Raw genomic sequence first — 19704 nt, forward strand, 5'->3', positions numbered from 1 at the left:
CAGCACATGCCCTGTAAACCAGGCCACATCCTAGTAAACCTCTTCTGCACCTTCTCCAAAGCATCAACATCCCTTCTAGAGTGTATGCGATACTCCAGATGTGGCCTAACCAGAGTGTTATAACTTTGCAACATAACCTCCTGACTTTTGAACTCAGTGCCTCAACTAATAAAAGCAAGCCCTTTTTCGGCAGCTCGGGGGAGAGGAGCATGTGTTGGTATCAGAGCACTGCAAAAGTCAGGAGAAAGAGAATAAAAGAAGCAGATTTGGGTAAGGCCAGTCATTTTGGGCTGCGCAGGCATGGAAAGTGTTGGTGTTAGAGGCCTACTGAAGTTTGGAGTGCAAGTATAAAAAGAGCAGACGTCAATAAAGTTGGTCTTTTTTCAGCAGCTCAGGTGTGAGGAGAGTGTGTCGGTGTCAGAGCCCTATGGAAGTCAAGAAAGAGAGAATAAAGGAGCAGACATGAGGAAATCTGCAGAAGCTGGAATTTCAAGCAACACACATAAAAGTTACTGGTGAACACAGCAGGCCAGGCAGCATCTCTAAGAAGAGGTACAGTCGATGTTTCGGGCCGAGACCCTTCATCAGGACTAACTGAAAAATAAAGGAGCAGATCTAGGCAAGGCCAATCTTGGGCTGCGCAGACATGGAAAGCGTTGGCATCAGAGGCCTCACCTCGGCTGCAAATATAAGGAGGGTAGGCTCAAGCAAAGCAGACATTGTCTGAGTGTGTCTGTGACAGGCTTTGCCTTAACAGATTTGTGCATGAACAGTTAAGAAGAGGCAAGCCTTTTTCTTTGTTAGTATGGAGTAGTCAGGATGGAATGCTCCTCCTGTCAGATGTGGGAATTTAGAATACCTGATGGTTTCCCTACTGACTACATCTATGTGAAGTGTGCGCAACTTCAGCTCCTGACTAACCAGATCAAGGACATGGATCTACTAAGGATCATTTGGGAAGATGAAGATATTACAGATGAGACTTTTGAAGAGGTGGTCACACCCTGAGTACAAGCTTCAGAAAGCAAGTGAGTGACCACCAGAAGAGGTAAGGGAATTAAGAAGACTCTGCATGGTTCCCCTACAGCCATTGCTCTCAGCAACAAGTATAGCTTTTTGGATACTGCTGGGGGAGAGGGATGACCCATCAGAACACAGCAGCAGCTGCCAGGCTAGTGCACTATGGCCAGCCTGAGGCTCGAAAGGGAAGGGTGAAGTTGGGCAGAGCAGTAGTTATAGGGGACTCGATAGTTAGAGAAACAGAAAAAAGATTTTGTGGCTGCAAAGAAGACACCAGGATGGTCACTCCATCCTGACAAAGGGTCTTGGCCCGAAACGTCGACTGCATTTCTTCCTATGGATGCTACCTAGCCTGCTGCATTCCACCAGCATTTTGTGTATGTTACCAGGATGGTGTGTTGCCTCACAGGTGCTAGGGTCCATGATGTGTCGGAGTGGCTGCAGGATGTTCTCAAGGGGGAGGGAGAACAGCCAGAGGATGTGGTGTATATAGGCACCAGTGACATAGGCAGAAAAGTGAAAGAGGTCCTGTGCAGTGAGTATATAGAGTTTGGAAAGAGGCTGAAGAGAAGGCCCTCCAAGGTTGTAACCTCCGGATTACTCCTTGTGCCACGGGCTACAGCAGGTAGGGATGAGGTGATGGCACAGAAAAATGAGTGGCTGCAGAGATGGTGCAGGCAACAAGGTTTTGAATTCTTGGATCATTGGAACCTTTCATGGGGAAAGGGTGAACTGTTCAAAAGGGACAGGTTGCAACTGAACTGGCAGGGTGGGGGGGTGGGATCCAATATCTTGGCACAAGGTTTGCTGTTGCTACTTGGGGGAGTTTAAACTAGCTTTGCAGGGGGCTGGGAGCCCCCAGTAAGGGAAGGATCAAACCCAGTAAAGTACTCAAAGGCAAAACTGAAATAGCAGACAAGGTGAAGGAGAATCCTGGGAGATTCTACAGATATGTTAAGAGCAAAAGAATTGCAAGGGACAAAATTGGTTATCTGGATGATCACTATCGTAATCCATGTGTGGAGCTGAAAGAAATGGGAGTGATCTTAAATGCACTTTTTTTATCTGCATTTACTCAGATGGACACAGTCTATAGATGTACAACAAAACGGCATCAACTTCATGGATCCTACACAGGTTACAGGAGGGGGTGTTTGCTGTCCCGAGGCAAATTAAGATGGATAAATCCCCGGGTCCTAACAAGGTGTTCCAAGACCCTACGTGAGACATGTGCAGAAATTGCTGGGGCCCCAGCATTAAATCATACTTAGCAACAGGAGAGGTACCAGAGGATTGGAAGATAGCCTATGTCGTTTTGCTGTTAAGGAAAGCTCGAAAAATAAACCAGGAAATTATAGGTAGGAGATTCTGACGTCAGTAGTGGGAAAGATATTGGAAGATATTCTAAGACCAGATATATGAGTATTTGGATAGACATGGACTGATTAAGGATGGCTTCATACATGGTAGGTCAGGGATCCCCAACCTTTTTTGCACGGCAGACCGGTTTAATATTGACAACATTCTTGCGGATCGGCTGACGGGGGGTGGGGGGGGTGCGGGGTATTAATTACAACCGGAATATATGTGATAGGCTTTTGGATCGGGACTACAGAGCGGCGTGGGAGCTGAATTCTGAAGGAAGGCAGTTTTTTTAAAAACTTCTTCGAGTGCATGAAGGACGAGACTGCGCAGGCATGTGACGTAACAGGACAGCGCGGAGAGTTTAAAAAGGAGACCACCCTATGCAGCAGGCAGCTGTCGGAGCGGGCAGCGGAGTGAGCGGTAGCAGAGCGTAGAGCTTTGGCTTCAACGGGCTTCGGCGGTAAACGGGTAGAGGCGAGAGCGAAGTACAAACTCTTTTTTTCTCCCCCCTCCTTTCGTGAATCGGCCCTGACAGACAGGAACAGCAGGGCTCTCACAGATAACGGTACAAGCTAATGGTTTAAAAAGTTCCTCTGTTTGGTGAGGTAAGTGGGTGAGTAGACTTATTTTTCCTGTTTCATTCCTGTAGAATTAGATAGCATGCCTGCAGGGTTAGTGCTTTGTTCACAGTGTCAGATGTGGGAATCCTGGGAGACCTCCAGCCTCCCTGATGGCCACATCTGCACCAGGTGCACCGAGATGCAGCTCCTCAGAGACCGTGTTAGGGATCTGGAGCTGCAGCTTGATGACCTACTGCTTATCAGGGAAAGTGAAGAGGTGATAGACAGGAGCTACAGGGGTCAGAAAACTGGGTCACTGTCAAGAGAGGGAAGGGAAATGCCCGGATAGTGGAGAGCACACATGTGGCTGTCCCCCTGAGCAATAAATATCTTGTTCTAGATGCTGTTGAGGGGGATGACCTGACAGGGGATGCCCACGGTGACCGGGTCTCTGGCACTGAGCCTGGTGCTGTTGTGCAGGAGGGAAGGAGGGAGAGAGGAATGCGGTAGTCGTAGGGGATTCCATAGTTAGGGGAATGGACAGGAGATTCTGTGAGCCTGATAGAGATACCCGCATGGTGTGTTGCCTCCCAGATGCCAGGGTACGGGATGTCTCGGATCGGGTCCAGAATATTCTGAAGGGGGAGAGCGAGCAGCCAGTTGTCTTGGTACATGTTGGTACCAATGACATAGATAGGACAAGGGAGGAGGTCCAGAAGAGATTTCTGGGAGTTAGGAAGGAAGCTGAGAAGCAGGACCTCCAGGGTAGTAATCTCGGGATTGCTACCTGTGCCACGTGCTAGCAAGGGCAAGAATAGTAGGATCAGGCAGATGAATGCATGGCTGAGAGACTGGTGCAGGGGGCAGTGTTTCAGATTCTTGGATCATTGGGATCTCTTCTGGGGAAAGTATGACCTGTTCAAAAGGGACAGGTTACACCTGAACACGAAGGGGACCAATATCCTGGCGGGTAAGTTTGATAGAGCTGTTAGGAAGGGTTGAAACTAATTTGGCGGGGGGATGGGAACCGGAACGATCGAGCGGAAGAAGGGGAAAACTGAAATAAATCTAAGATAGTGAGCAGTAGAGACGTCAGGAAAGACAGGCAGGCGATGGGGAAAATTTGTAGCCATTGGGATGGGTTGCAGTGCAATGAAGTTACAGTGAAATCAAAGCGAAAAGTACCAAATACTGGTCTTAAGGTGTTATACTTAAATGCACGCAGCATAAGGAATAAGGTGGATGGTCTTGTCGTACAGCTACAGATTGGCAAGTATGATATTGTGGCCATCACTGAGATGTGGCTAAAGGATGCATGTCTCTGGGAGTTGAAGGTCCATGGATACACGGTGTATCGGAAGGATAGGAAGGTAGGTAGAGGAGGAGGCGTGGCTTTATTGGTAAGAAATGATATTAAATCATTAGAAAGAGGTGATATAGGATCGGAAGGCGCAGAATCTTTATGGGTTGAGCTAAGAAATCGCAGGGGTAAAAGGACCCTGATGGCAGTTATTTATAGGCCTCCAAACAGCTGCAGTGATGTGGACTACAAATTACAACAGGAGATAGAAAAGGCTTGTCAGAAGGGCAGTGTTATGATAATTGTGGGGGATTTTAACATGCGAGTGGATTGGGAAAATCAGGTCGGCACTGGATCTCAAGAGAGAGAATTTGTAGAATGTCTGCGAGATGGCTTGTTAGAACAGCTTGTTATTGAGCCCACTAGGGGATCGGCTGTACTGGATTGGGTATTGTGTAATGAACCGGAGGTGATTAGAGAGATTGAGGTGAAGTAACCCTTAGGAGGCAGTGACCATAACATGATTGAGCTCACTGTGAAATTTGAAAAAGAGAAGCCGAAATCCGATGTGTCAGTATTTCAGTGGAGTAAAAGAAATTACAGTGGCATGAGAGAGGAACTGGCCAATGTTGACTGGAAAGGGACACTGGCAGGAAAGACAGCACAGCAGGCTGGAGTTCATGCGAGAAGTGAGGAAAGTGCAAGACAGGTATATACCAAAAAAGAAGAAATTTTCAAATAGAAAAAGGATGCAACCGTGGTTGACTAGAGAAGTCAAAGCCAATGTTAAAGCAAAGGAGAGGGCATACAAGGAAGCAAAAATTAGTGGGAAGACAGAGGATTGAGAAGTTTTCAAAAGCTTACAAAAGGAAACTAAGGTCATTAAGAGGGAAAAGATTAACTATGAAAGGAAGCTAGCAGATAATATCAAAGAGGATACTAAAAGCTTTTTCAAGTATATAAAGAGTAAAAGACAGGTGAGAGTAGATATAGGACCGATAGAAAATGATGCTGGAGAAATTGTAATGGGAGATAAGGAGATGACGGAGGAACTGAACGAGTATTTTGCATCAGTCTTCACTGAGGAAGACATCAGCAGTATACTGGACACTCAAGGGTGGCAGGGAAGAAAAGTATGAGCAGTCACAATTACGACAGAGAAAGTACTCAGGAAGCTGAATAGGCTAAAGGTAGATAAATCTCCCGGACCAGATGGAATGCACCCTCGTGTTCTGAAGGAAATAGCTGTGGAGATTGCCGAGGCATTGGCGATGATCTTTCAAAAGTCGATAGATTCTGGCATGGTTCCAGAAGACTGGAAGATTGCAAATGCCACTCCGCTATTTAAGAAGGGGGCAAGGAAGCAAAAAGGAAATTATAGACCTGCTAGCTTGACATCGTGGTTGGGAAGTTGTTGGAGTCAATTGTCAAGGATGAGGTTACAGTGTACCTGGAGGCATATGACAAGATAGGCAGAACTCAGCGTGGTTTCCTTAAAGGAAAATCCTGCCTGACAAACCTATTACAATTTTTTGAGGAAATTACAAGTAGGCTAGACAAGGGAGATGCAGTGGATGTTGTATATTTGTATTTTCAGAAGGCCTTTGACAAGGTACCACACATGAGGCTACTTAACAAGATAAGAGCCCATGGAATTACGGGAAAGTTACATACGTGGCTAGAGCGTTGGCTGATTGGCAGGAAACAGAGAGTGGGAATAAAGGGACCCTATTCTGGTTGGTTGCTGGTTACCAGTGGTGTTCCACAGGAGTCCGTGCTGGGGCCGTTTCTTTTTACATTGTACATCAACGATTTGGATTACGGAATAGATGGCTTTGTGGCTAAGTTTGCTGACGATACGAAGATAGGTGGAGAGGCCAGTAGTGCTGAGGAAACAAGGAGTCTGCAGAGAGGCTTGGATAGATTGGAAGAATGGGCAAAGAAGTGACAAATGAAATACAATGTTGGAAAGTGTATGGTTTTGCACTTTGGCAGAAGAAATAAAAGGGCAGACTATTATTTAAATGAGGAGAGAATTCAAAGTTCTGAGATGCAATGGGATTTGGGAGTCCTCGTACAGGATACCCTCAAGGTTAACCTCCAGGTTGAGTCAGTGGTGAAGAAGGCGAATGCAATGTTGGCATTCATTTCTAGAGGAACAGAGTATGGGAGCAGGGATGTGATGTTGAGGCTCTATAAGGTGCTGGTGAGACCTCACTTGGAGTACCGTGGGCAGTTTTGGTCTCCTTACTTAAGAAAGGATGTGCTGACGTTGGAGAGGGTATAGAGAAGATTCACTAGAATGATTCGGGGAATGAGAGGGTTAACATATGAGGAACGTTTGTCCGCTCTTGGACTGTATTCCTTGGAGTTTAGAAAAATGAGGGGAGACCTCATAGAAACATTTCGAATGTTGAAAGGCATGGACAGAGTTGATGTGGCAAAGTTGTTTCCCATGATGGGGGAGTCTAGTACGAGAGGGCATGACTTAAGGATTGAAGGGCGCCCATTCAGAACAGAAATGCGAAGAAATTTTTTTAGTCAGAGGGTGGTGAATCTGTGGAATTTGTTGCCACGGGCAGCAGTGGAGGCCAACTCATTGAGTGTATTTAAGGCAGAGATTGATAGGTATCTGAGTAGCCAGGGCATCAAAGGTTATGGTGAGAAGGCAGGGGAGAGGGACTAAATGGGAGAATGGATCAGCTCATGATAAAATGGTGGAGCAGACTTGATGGGCCAAATGTCCGACTTCTGCTCCTTTGTCTTATGGTCTTATAGTCTTATGGTCTTATGATAAGTCAACTATAAGCCACTTATCAGTGGCTAATACACTCAATTTCGTTTCTGAAAGGGTTTATCTAACGAATTTAATATTAAACATACTGTGCATATTTTCCTTGCATGAATATAGTGATAAGTCAATTATAAGGGGGTTCCTTATGTCCAGTCTATTCCATATTTAGTTTTCTTTGCATTCATTGCAGAAAACTCCGTTTCACAGGGAAATGATGTTGGAAATGGAAGCAACGTTTTCAGTGCTTTCGTGGCTATCTCACGATATTCAGCCTTGACTTTGATCCAGAATGCCGGCAGAGATGTTATGTCAAACATATTTTTCAGCCCACCGTCATTTACAAGCTCAAGGAGTTGATCTTCTCGCACTGACATGCATAATTCACCAAGGACATTCACAAATGGATCACGGACCCATTCCTTCGCACGTCTTGGGTCATTTGCAGTTGGGAAGTAATGCTCGAATTCTGTCGACAGCGAAGGTAGGTGATCACACACCAGCTGTGAGAAGGACGGTGCAGCCTCAGTCTCTCCCAAACTCCCAGATAATGTTGGGAACATGTCAAATATGCCCCTGTGCACTCGCCGTCCCCACAGTTCCAGTTTGGCTGTGAAAGCAGACACTTTATCTGCCAACTTGAAGACAGCTGTCATTCTTCCCTGAAGTGACAAATTGAGTTCATTGAGCAGGTTGAAGATGTCATACAGATCAGCAAGTTTTGCTATCCACTCCTCGTCACTGAAGTGTGCTGCCAGTGGTGACTTTTTTCCTGAAAGAAATCTCTGTAGCTGCTCTCTTATCTCAAAAACCCTAGCCAGGGCTCTCCCCCTTGATAGCCACCTGACCTCAGTGTGTAAGAGAAGGCGTTTGTGCTCTGCATCCATTTCCTCGCAAAGCTGCTCAAACAGACGTGAGTTCAGGGCTTTTGCTTTGATATGATTGATAACTTTACAACGTCACTCAATACGCTGTTAAGATCAGGTGACATTTTTCGGCTAGCCAGCATTTCACTGTGTGTCACACAGTGTGTAGACTGGCATTCAAGAGCAACCTCTTTGACTCGGGTAGTGAAACCAGACTCGTTAAGCCGTTCCAACAGTTGTGCTTCGATGTCCTCCGCTATGTCATCGATTCCCCTTGAAACTGTGGTAGCTGAAAGAGAAACCTGTGCCATCTTGTTAGCTGCAGCTTCTCCCAACAGTTCACGGCACATGTCCTTGACAGCAGGCAGAATCAATTCTTCACCAACAGTGAAAGGCTTCTTAGCTTTAGCAATACAGCTAGCCACTAAGTACGACGCTCTCAGAGCAGCAGCATTTGTGGAGGTGATGGCTCTCAGCACTTGCTTCTGTTCCGCTTGCTCACGTTTTTTCCGCTCAAAAAACTCAATGAGTTTGTCTTTAAGTGCAGGGTGCTTGGACTCAAGGTGCCGGAGCAGGTTTGAGGGCTTCATTGCTTCATTAGACAGCTTGTCTCCACATATCACACACAGGGGGCTTGGAGCGTGCGAGTCACCGGTCACAATAAAGCCTTATTTTATGTACGACCCGTCGTATTTTCTGTTGAAGGAAGCTTTCTTTTTTTTTGCAGTCTCGGCCTCAGCTGTCTCTGTGTGATCATCATCATTAGGCCTTTTATGTCCCCTACCACCTCTTCCAAAGAAACTCTCAAGCGATGTTTATTTATCACTCATCGAGTGGTTGCAGGTTAATGACCGACTGATGTCCTGGTGTGCGTTCAAGTTCAACAGTGGGCGTGACAGGGAATGAGGAAAGGTGCAGTTGACTCATATTGTTTTCTCGCGGCCCGGTAGCACATGCTTTTCAGCCCGGTACCAGTCCGTGGCCCGGTGGTTGGGGACCACTGTGGTCGGTCATGTCTAACCAATTCTATGGATTTTTTCAAGGAGGTTACCAGGAAAGTTGATGAAGGCAAGGCAGTGGCTGTTGTCTACATCTGTGGTCCCCAACCACCGGGCCACAAAGCATGTGCTACCGGCCCGCAAGGAAACGATATGATTTGGTGATATGAAACAACATGATTTGGCAATATGAAACGATATGAGTCAGCTGCACCTTTCCTCATTCCCTGTCACGCCCACTTTTGAACTTGAACGCACACAAGTCCATCAGTCGGTCATTAACCAGCAGCCACTCGATGAGTAAAAAACAAATGTCGCTTTAGAGTTTCTTTGGAAGAGATGGTAGGGGACATAAAAGGCCTAACGATGATGATCACGCAGAGGCAGCTGAGGCCGAGACTGCAAAAAAAAAGAAAGATTCCTGCAACAGAAAATACGACGAGTCATACATAAAATAAGGCTTTATTGTGACCGGTGACTCGCATGCTCCAAGCCCCCTGTGTGTGATATGTGGAGACAAACTGTCTAATGAAGCAATGAAGCCGTCAAAACTGCTCCGGCACCTTGAGTCCAAGCACCCTGCACTTAAAGACAAACCCGCTGAGTTTTTTGAGCAGAAAAAAACGTGAGCAAGCAGAACAGAAGCAAGTGCTGAGAGCCACCATCTCCACAAATGCTGCTGCTCTGAGAGCGTCGTACTTAGTGGCTAGCCGTATTGCTAAAGCTAAGAAGCCTTTCACTGTTGGTGAAGAATTGATTCTGCCTGCTGTCAAGGACATGTGCCGTGAACTGGTGGGAGAAGCTACAGCTAACAAGATGGCACAGATTTCCCTTTCAGCTACCACAGTTTCAAGGGGAATTGATGACATAGCGGAGGACATTGAAGCACAACTGTTGGAACGGCTTAATGAGTCTGGTTTCACTACCCGAGTCAAAGAGGTTGCTCTTGAATGCCAGTCTACACACTATGTGACACACAGTGAAATGCTGGCTAGCCGAAAAATGTCACCTGATCTTAAGTGTATTGAAGTTATCAATCATGTCAAAGCAAAAGCCCTGAACTCACATCTGTTTGAGCAGCTTTGCAAGGAAATGGATGCAGAGCACAAACGCCTTCTCTTACACACTGAAGTCAGGTGGCTATCAAGGGGGAGAGCACTGGCCAGGGTTTTTGAGATAAGAGAGCAGCTACAGAGATTTCTTTCAGGAAAAAAGTCACCACTGGCAGCACACTTCAGTGATGAGGAGTGGATAGCAAAACTCGCTTATCTGTGTGACATCTTCAACCTGCTCAATGAACTCAATTTGTCACTTCAGGGGAGAATGACAACTGTCTTCAAGTTGGCAGATAAAGTGTCTGCTTTCACAGCCAAACTGGAACTGTGGGGACGGCGAGTGCACAGGGGCATATTTGACATGTTCCCAACATTATCGGGAGTTTGGGAGAGACTGAGGCTGCACCGTCCTTCTCACAGCTGGTGTGTGATCACCTATCTTCGCTGTCGACAGAATTCGAGCATTACTTCCCAACCAGAAATGACCCAAGATGTGCGAAGGAATGGGTCCGCGACCCATTTGTGAATGTCCTTGGTGAATTATCCATGTCAGCGTGGGAAGAAGATCAACTCCTCGAGCTTGCAAATGACGGTGGGCTGAAAAGTATGTTTGACATAACATCTCTGCCGGCATTCTGGATCAAAGTCAGGGCTGAATATCCTGAGATAGCCACGAAAGCACTGAAAACGTTGCTTCCATTTCCAACATCATTTCTCTGCGAAGCGGAGTTTTCTGCAATGAATGCAACGAAAACTAAATTGCGGACATAAGGAACCCCCTTATAATTGACTTATCACTATATTCATGCGAGGAGAATATGCGCTGTGTGTTTAATATTAAAATCGTTAGATAAACCCTTTTAGAAATGAAATTGAGTGTATTAGCCACTGATAAGTGACTTATAGTTGACTTATCACCTATATTCCAGTTGTGATTAAACACCACCCCCCCGCCCCAGCCGGTCCGCAAGAATATTGTCAATATTAAACCGGTCTGCGGTGCAAAAAGGGTTGTGGACCCCTGGTCTACAAGGCATTTGTCAAGGTCCTGCATGGGAGGTTGTTCAAGAAGGTTCAGTTGCTCAGTATTCAAGATGAGGTTGTGAATTGGGATCTTGATCATTGGGATCTCTTCTGGGGGATGTATGACCTGCACAAAAGTGATGGGTTGCAGCTGAACCCAAGGGGGACCAATATTCTCACAGGCAGGTTTGTCAGAGCAGCTGGGGAGAGTTCAAATGAATTTGGTGGCGGGGTGGTGGGAACCAAAGTGAAGGAACTTAGTGTTGGACGGATAGTGAAAAAACAAAGATTGCAAGCAGTCAAACAGTCGAGAAGGGCAGGCAGATGATAGGACATAATTGTAGCCAACAGGGTGAGTATCAGTGCATTAGGGATGCAGAATCAAAATCACAGCAAATACAGTACTCGAAGTGTTATATCTCAATGCACAGAGTACAAGAAGTAATGTAGATCAGCTTGTTGCACTATTACAGATTGTCAGGTATGATGTGGCCATCACAGTATTATGGCTGAAGGATGGTTGTAGTTGGGAGCTGTATGTCCAAGGTTACACGTTGTATCAGAGAGATAGGAAAGTAGGCAGAAGGGGCCGTGTGACTCTGCTGGTAAAGAATGGCATCAAATCAGTAAAAAGATATAACATAGGATCAGAAGGTGTTGAACCCTTATGGGTTGAGTTAAGAAACTGCAAAGGTAAAAGGACCCTGATGGCAGTTATTTACAGGTCTCCCAACAGTACCTGGGATGTGGACCGCAGATTACAACAGGTGATAGTAAAGGCGTGTGAAGAGGACAATTTTATGATAGTCATGGGAGATTTCAACGTGCAAATCAAATGGGAAAATCAATTTGGTAATGGACCTCAAGAAGGTTAGTTTTTTGAATGCCTATGAGATGGCTTTTTAGCGCAAGTTGTCATTGACCCTCCTAGGAGATCAGCTATACTGGATTGATGTTATGTAATGAACTGGAGGTGATTAGAGAGCTTATGGTAAAAGAACACTTTAGAGACTGTGATCACAGTATGATTGAATTCATCTTCAAATTTGATAGGGAGTCTGATGTCGTGGTATTTCAGTGGAGAAAAGGAAATTTTGGTGGTATGAGAGAGGAGTTGGCCAAGCAGAATTGACCAATCTACCAGCGGTAAATTGGAAGGAGATACTTGCAGAGATGACAGTAGAGCAGCAATGGTGTGAGTTTTTGGGAAAAATGAAGAAGATGCAGGATAAATGTATTCCAAAATCAAAGAAATACTCAATTGGCAAAATAGTACAACTGTGGCTGACAAAGGAAGTCAAAGCTAATGTTAAAGCAAAAGAGAGGGCACACAACAAAGCAAAAATCAGCAGCAAGATAGAGGTTTGGAAAGCTTTTAAAAACCTACAGAGAGCAACTAAAAGAATCATTAGGAGGGAAAAGATGAAATATGAAAGCGAGCTAGCAAACAATATCAAAGTGGATAGTAATACCTTTTTGAGTATGTAAAAAAATAAAAAAGAGATGAATGGATATAGGACTGCTAGAAAATGAGACTGGAGAAATAATAATGGGGCCAAGGAGATGGCAGGTGAACTAAATGAGTATTTTGCATCAGTCTTCACTGTGGAAGACACAAGCAGTGTGCCAAGTGTTGGCGGGTGTGAGGGAAGAGAAGTGAGTGTGGTGAGGGGGTAGAAGGTGCTCAAAAAGCTGAAAGACCTAAGTGTACCATAGTCACCCAGACCAGAGGAACTCCACCCTCAGGCTCTAAAAGAGATATCGGTACAGATTGTAGTGGCATTAGTAATGATCTTTCAAAAACCATTTGACTCTGGCATGGTGCTAGAGGACTGGAAAATTGCAAATTTCACTTCACTCTTTAAGAAAGCAGGAAGGGAGCAGCAAGAAACTTTTAGACCAGTTAGCCTGACCTCAGTGGATGGAAGATGTTGGAGTCAATTATTAAGGATGAGGCGATGGAATGGACACAAAACAAGATAGGACAAAGTCAGCGTTGTTTCTTCAGGGAAAATCTTGCCTGACAAACCTGTTAGAATTCTTCGAGGAAATTACAAGTAGGACAGGTTAAGGAGATGCTGTGGATGTTGTATATTTGGACTTTCAGAGGTCTTTGACGAGGTGCCACACATGTGGCTGCCTACCAAGTTAACAGACCAGGGTATTACAGGAAAGTTACTGGCATGGTTAGAGCATTGGTTGATACTGGTGAGGTACAGGTGAGGTACAGGTGAGGCCTCACCTTGAGTATTGTGAACAGTTTTGAGTTCCTCATATAAGAAAAGATGTGACGGCATTGGAGAGGGTTCAGAGGAGGTTCACAAGGATAATTTCAGGAATGAAAGGGTTATCATATGAGGAACGTTTGATAGCTCAGGGTCTGTACTCACTGGAATTTAGAAGGACAAGGAGGGATCGCATTGAGACCTTTTGAATGTTGAAAGGCCTAGACAGAGAAGATGTGGAAAGGATATTTCCCATTATGGGAGAGTCTAGGGCAAGAGGGCCAGCCTCAAGATAAAGAGGTATCCATTTAAAACAGAGGTGCGGAGAAATTTCTTCAGCCAGATGGTGGTGAATTTATGGAACTTGGGCACTAGCCTACAAAGTACCCAGGACACCTTTGGGGAGCGGTGTCTCAGGAAGGCAGCGTCCATTACTAAGGACCTCCAGCACCCAGGGCATGCCCTTTCCTCACTGTTACCATTAGGTAGGAGGTACAGAAGCCTGAAGGCGCACACTCAGCAATTCAGGAACAGCTTCTTCCCCTCTGCCATCCGATTCCTGAATGGACTTTGAAGCTTTGGACACTACCTCACTTTTTTAATATAATTTCTGTTTTTTTTTTCATTTTTATATGTAATTGATTTACGTTTATTTATTATGTTTTATTTTATTTTTTTCTCTCTCTCGGCTAGATTATGTATTGCATTGAACTGCTGCTGCTAAGTTAACAAATTTCACGTCACATGCCGGTGATAATAAACCTGATTCTGATTTACAGGCAACTGTGGAGGCCGGGTCATTGGGTTTATTCAAGGCAGAGCCTCATAGGTTCTTGACTGGACATGGTATCAAAAGTTACAGGAAGAAAGCCGGGGTGTGGGGTTGAGGAGAGGGAAAATGGATCAGCCATGATTGAATGGTGGAGAAGACTCAATGGATCAAATGGCCTCAGTTCTGCTCCTAAGTCTTATGGTCTTCAGGTCCATTTGGATTAGATATTGACTTTGTGGAAAAAGCCAGAGAATGATAATAGATGGTTGTCTCTCTTACTGGAGGCCTGTGACTAGTGGAGTGCCGCAGGGATCGGTGCTGGGTCCATTGTTGTTTGTCATCTGTACCAACAGTCTGGATCAGAAAATTCTCAAATGACACCAAGATCAGGAATTTAGTGGACTGTGTGGAAGGCTATCATGGCTTGCAGAAGGATCTGGACCAGCTGTCAAAATGGGCTGAAAAATGGCAGATGGAATTTAATGCAGAGAAGTGTGAGGTGTTGCATTTTGATAAGAACAACCAGGGTAGATCTTACACAGTGAACAGTAGGGTATTGGGTAGCGCAGTAGAACAAAAAGGATCTGGAAATATAGGTTCATTGAAAGTGGTGTCACAGCTTGATAAGGTCATAAAGAAAGCTTTTGGCACATTGCCTTCATAAATCAAATATTGAGTCCAGGAGATTGGATGCTATGTTGGAGCTCTATAAGACATCGGTGTGGCCTAATTTGGAGAATTCTGTGCAATTTTGGTCACCTTCCTACAGGAAAGATGTAAATAAGATTTAAAAAGTACAGAGAAAATTTAGAAGGATCTGGCCAGGTCTGGAGGACCTGAGTTATAAGGAAAGATTGACTAGGTTAGCCATTTCAGCCCTTGGAAAAAACCTCCGGCTATCCACACGATCAATACCCCTCATCATCTTATACGCCTCGATCAGGTCACTTCTCATCCTCCATCACTCCAAAGAGAAAAGGCCAAGTACACTCAACCTATTCTCATAAGGTACACCCTCTAATCCAAGCAACATCCTTGTAAATCTCCTCTTTGGTCTCTCTATAGTATCCACATCCTTCCTCTAGTGAGGTGACCAGAACTGAACACAGTACTCCAAGTGGGGTCTGACCAAGGTCTTCCTTGGAACACAGAAGACTGAGAGGAGATTTGATAAGAGGTATACAAAATTATGAGGGATATAGAGAGGGTAAATGCAAGCAGGCTTTTTCCACTGAGGTTGGGTGGGACTACAATCAGTGGTCATAGGTTAAGTGTAAAAGGTGAAAAGTTTAGAGGGAACATGAAGAGAAACTTCTTCATTCGGAGGGTCATGAGTGAGTGGAATGAGCTGCCAGTGCAGGTCATGCATGTAAGCTTGATTTGAATAGTTAAGAGAAGTTTGGATAGGTAAATGGAAGTAGGTGTATGGAGGGCTTTGGTCCAGGTGCAGGTCGATGGGAGTAGGCACTTAAAATAATTCAGCCCAGGTCAGATGGACTGAAGGGCCTGTTTCTGTGCTGTTTCTATGACGCTATGAATCCTGAGGAGGCAGTGATCATAATATAATAGAATTCATCATGCATTTTAAGAGAGAGAAGCTAAAGTCAAATGTACAGGTGGTCCCCATTTTCCGAACGTCCGCTTTACGACACCTCGCTGTTACAAAAGACCTACATTAGTTACTTGTTTTCGCTAACAGAAGGTACTTTCACTGTTATGAAAAAAGGCAGCGCACGCCTGAACAGCCAAGCTCCTCCCCCGGAACTGCATTCTAGCCGCCATTGCTTAAACATGTGCTTTACCTCGATTTATTTTGTTCATTCGTTAGCAAGTGAGTTCTAAGGTATCGGAAAAGCCTAAAAGAGCTCATAAGGGTGTTATACTTAGCGTAAAACTGGACATAATTAAGCATTTCGATCGTGGTGAACGAAGTAAGGACATTGTCCGTGCGTTGAACTTGCCTGTGTCCACCATTCGCACTATTTATACGCAGAGAGAAAGAATTTTGAAAGCTGCCGATGTTACTGTTGGTTCTGCTCATAGCAAAGTGGTCTCTCTTAGTCGGCATCCAGTAATGGATAAAATGGAAAGTCTATTGCTTGAGTGGATTGATGAGTGTACAAAGCATGGTGTTCCGTTAAGTTTTCTTATACTTAAGGAGAAATCAGTCAGTCTTTTTAATAAGCTGAAACAGAAAGCACTGAACGATGCCGATGAAAGTGTTGCGAAAGTGGAATTTAAAGGTAGTCATGGGTGGTTTGATCGGTTTCTGAGGCGAGAGCAGCTTCGTGGTTTAACATTTACTGGAGAGAGTGCTTCGGCTGATACTGAAGCTGCCGAAAAGTTCCCAGCAGAAATGAAGAAAATAATTCCAGAGGGTGGTTATTCATATAAGCAAGTGTTTAACTGTGACGAAACTGCAGTTTATTAGAGTCTTCCCGATTCCGGTAAGTGAAACTACACTGTACATACATTATTTCTACTTTATATAGGCTGTGTATTTTTATGTGTTACTTGGTATGATTTCGCAGCTCCATAGCTTAAAGGTTACTGGAGAGAGTGTTTCTGCCAAGAAAGTTTGCGCCGTGTTTCTGCCGAGAGCGCTGCCGTGAGATTTTCGCTGCACTAGACAGTGCTGCAGAAAAGTATTTCTACTTTATATAGGCTATGTATTTATCATATCATTCCTGTTTTTACTATATGTTACTGTTATTTTAGGTTTTATGTGTTATTTGGCATGATTTTGTAGGTTATTTTTTGGGTCTGGGAACACTCAAAAATTTTTCCCATATTAATAAACGGTAATTGCTTATTCACCTTACTACATTCCGGCTTACAAACCGTTTCATAGGAACGCTCTAACTTTGGATAGCGGGGGAAACCTGTATCACTATTACAGTGGTTAAAAGGGGTTCCTTAAGCCTGTTATATATGGGTGTAGTGATGGGAATAAATGCTCCCAATGGCTTTTGCCTCAACTAGCCTCCAACAACCAAGTCCAGCTTCTGGCTTTTATGTGTAGCTTAGCTACTAACCCTGGCAGAGCTGATACTACTGATCACAATTCTATCTCCTTTACCATAGCATTGGAGAGGGATAGGAACAGACAAGTTAGGAAAGCTTTTAATTGGAGTAAGGAGAATTACGAGGCCTTCAAGCAGGAACTTGGGAGCATAAATTGTGAACAGATGTTCTCAGGGAAATATACAGAAGAAATGTGGCAAATGTCCAGAGGATATTTGCATGGTGTTCTGCATAGGTATGTTCCAATGAGACAGGGAAAGGAAGGTAGGGTACAGGAACCGTGGTGTACAAAGACTGTTGTAAACCTAGTCAAGAAGAAAAGAAAAGCTCACAAAAGGTTCAAAAAGGTAGGTAAGGATAGAGATCTAGAAGATTATAAGCTAGCAGGAAGGAGTTTAAGAATGAAATTAGGAGAGCCAGAAGGGGCCATGAGCAGGCCTTGGCAGACAGGATTAAGGAAAACCCAAGGCATTCTACAAGTATGTGAAGAGCAAGAGGATAAGACGTGAGAGAATAGGACCAATCAAATGTGACAGTGGGAAAGCGTGTATGGACAAGAGGAGATAGCATAGGTACTTAATGAGTACTTTGCTTCAGTATTCACTATGGAAAGCATCTTGGCGATTGTAAGGATGACATACAGCAGACTGAAAAGCTTGAGCATATAGACATTAAGAAAGAGGATGTGCTGGAGTTTTTGGAAAGCATCGAGTTGGATAAGTCACTGAGACCGGACAAGATGTACCCCAGGCTACTGTGGGAGGTGAGGGAGGAAACTGCTGAGCCTCTGGTGATGATCTTTGCATCATCAATGGGGACGGGAGAGGTTCCAGAGGATTGGAAGGTTGCAGATGTCGTTCCCTTATTCAAGAAAGGGAGTAGAGATAGCCCAGGAATCTATAGACCAGTGAGTCTTACTTCAGTGGTTGGTAAGTTGATGGAAAAGATCCTGAAAGGCAGGATTTATGAACATTTGGAGAGGCATAATATGACTGGGAATACTCAGCATGGCTTTGTCAAAGGCAGGTCGTGCCTTATGAGCCTGATTGAATTTTTTGAGGATGTGACTAAACACATTGATGGGGGCAGAGTAGTAGATGTAGTGTATACAGTTTTCAGCAAGATAAGGTACCCGATGCAAGGCTTATTGAGAAAGTAAGGAGGAATGGGATCCAAGGGGACATTGCTTTGTGGATCCAGAATTAGCTTACTCACAGAAGGCAAAGAGTGGTTGTAGATGGGTCATCTTCTGCATGGAGGTCAGTGACCAGTGGTGTGCCTCAGGGATCTGTTCTGGGACCCCTACTCTTCATGGTTTTTATAAATGACCTCGATGAGAAAGTGGAGAGATGGGTTAGTAAATTTGCTGATGACACAAAGGTTGGGGATGTTCTGGATAGTGTGGAGGGCTGTCAGAAGTTACAGCGGGACATTGATAGGATGCAAAACTGGGCTGAGAAGTGGCAGATGGAGTTCAACCCAGATTAGTGTGAGGTGGTTCATTTTGGTTGGTCAAATATGATTGCAGAATTTAGTATTAATGGTAAGACTCTTGGCAGTGTGGAGGATCAGAGGGATCTTGTGGTCCAAGTCCATAGGACACTCAAAGCTTCTGTGCAGGTTGACTCTGTGGTTAAGAAGGCATAGCCTTCATCATTGGCTGTGTGATGGAGTTTAAGAACCAAGAGGTAATGTTACAGCTATATAGGAGCCTGGTCAGACCCCACTTGGAGTATTGTGCTCAGTTCTAGCGCCTCGCTACAGGAATGATGTGGAAACTATAGAAAGGGTGCAGAGGAGATTTACAAGGATGTTTCCTGGATTGAGGGACATGCCTTATGAGAATAGGTTGAGTGAACTCGGCCTTTTGTCCTTGGAGCGACGGAGGATGAGAGGTGACCTGATAGAGGTGTATAAGATGATGAGAGGCATTGATCGTGTGGATAGTCAGAGTCTTTTTCCCAGGGCTGAAATGGCTAGCATGAGAGGGCACAGTTGTAAGTTGCTTGGAAGTAGGTACAGAGGAGATGTCGGGGTAGGTTTTTTATGCAGAGAGTGGTGAATGCGTGGAATAGGCTGCTGGCGACTGGTGGAGGCGGATACGATGGGGTTTTTTAAGAGACTCCTGGATAGGTACATGGAGCTTCGAAAAATAGAGGGCTTTGGGTAACACTAGGTAATTTCTAAGGTAAGGACATGTTCGGCACAGCTTTGTGGGCTGAAGGGCCTGTATTGTGTTGTAGGTTTGCTGTGTTTCTATGTTTCTGCTGACAGTAGAAAGGGCAAAGTCAGATTCCTGGCTCCTTAATACACGTCGCTTCAGGCAGATGGGCCTAGTCAGCTGTTGTTGGTGGCTCCCCTAGGAGAGGGAAAATGCTGACCTCAAACCTCTGCTGCCATGATGCTATACACATTCATGAGGAAGGCTTTGGGAGTAAACCCTGAGTGAAAAATCCAGAGCTGGAGTCCCTAAGGCAGCCCTACTCCGACAGACATGTCCACATGTCCTTGATGTGCTGGTGCCAAACCACCTTTCCCTTCAAATGCATGGAGAGAGAGACAGCTTACTACATGGGCAACAGCTTGCTCTCTATATTGTACTGCCTTGGCTTGTATGTATAGACAGCTGGGATAATCTTCCATGGTCGACCCTGGAAGCCTCAATTCAAATGGGAATTTAAAAAGCATAAAGTATTGACTGATTG

General features: G+C 44.9%; 1 protein-coding gene across 3 annotated transcripts in view; it reads right to left on the minus strand.

The window, feature by feature from the left end:
• Positions 1 to 19704, minus strand: part of LOC134355354 (kin of IRRE-like protein 1) — a 152546-nt gene that overhangs the window by 90214 nt on the left and 42628 nt on the right. The gene's annotated exons all lie outside the window — the stretch shown is intronic.

The sequence above is a fragment of the Mobula hypostoma genome, chromosome 13 (genome assembly GCF_963921235.1).
Source record: "Mobula hypostoma chromosome 13, sMobHyp1.1, whole genome shotgun sequence".
Classification (NCBI taxonomy): Eukaryota; Metazoa; Chordata; class Chondrichthyes; order Myliobatiformes; family Myliobatidae; genus Mobula; species Mobula hypostoma.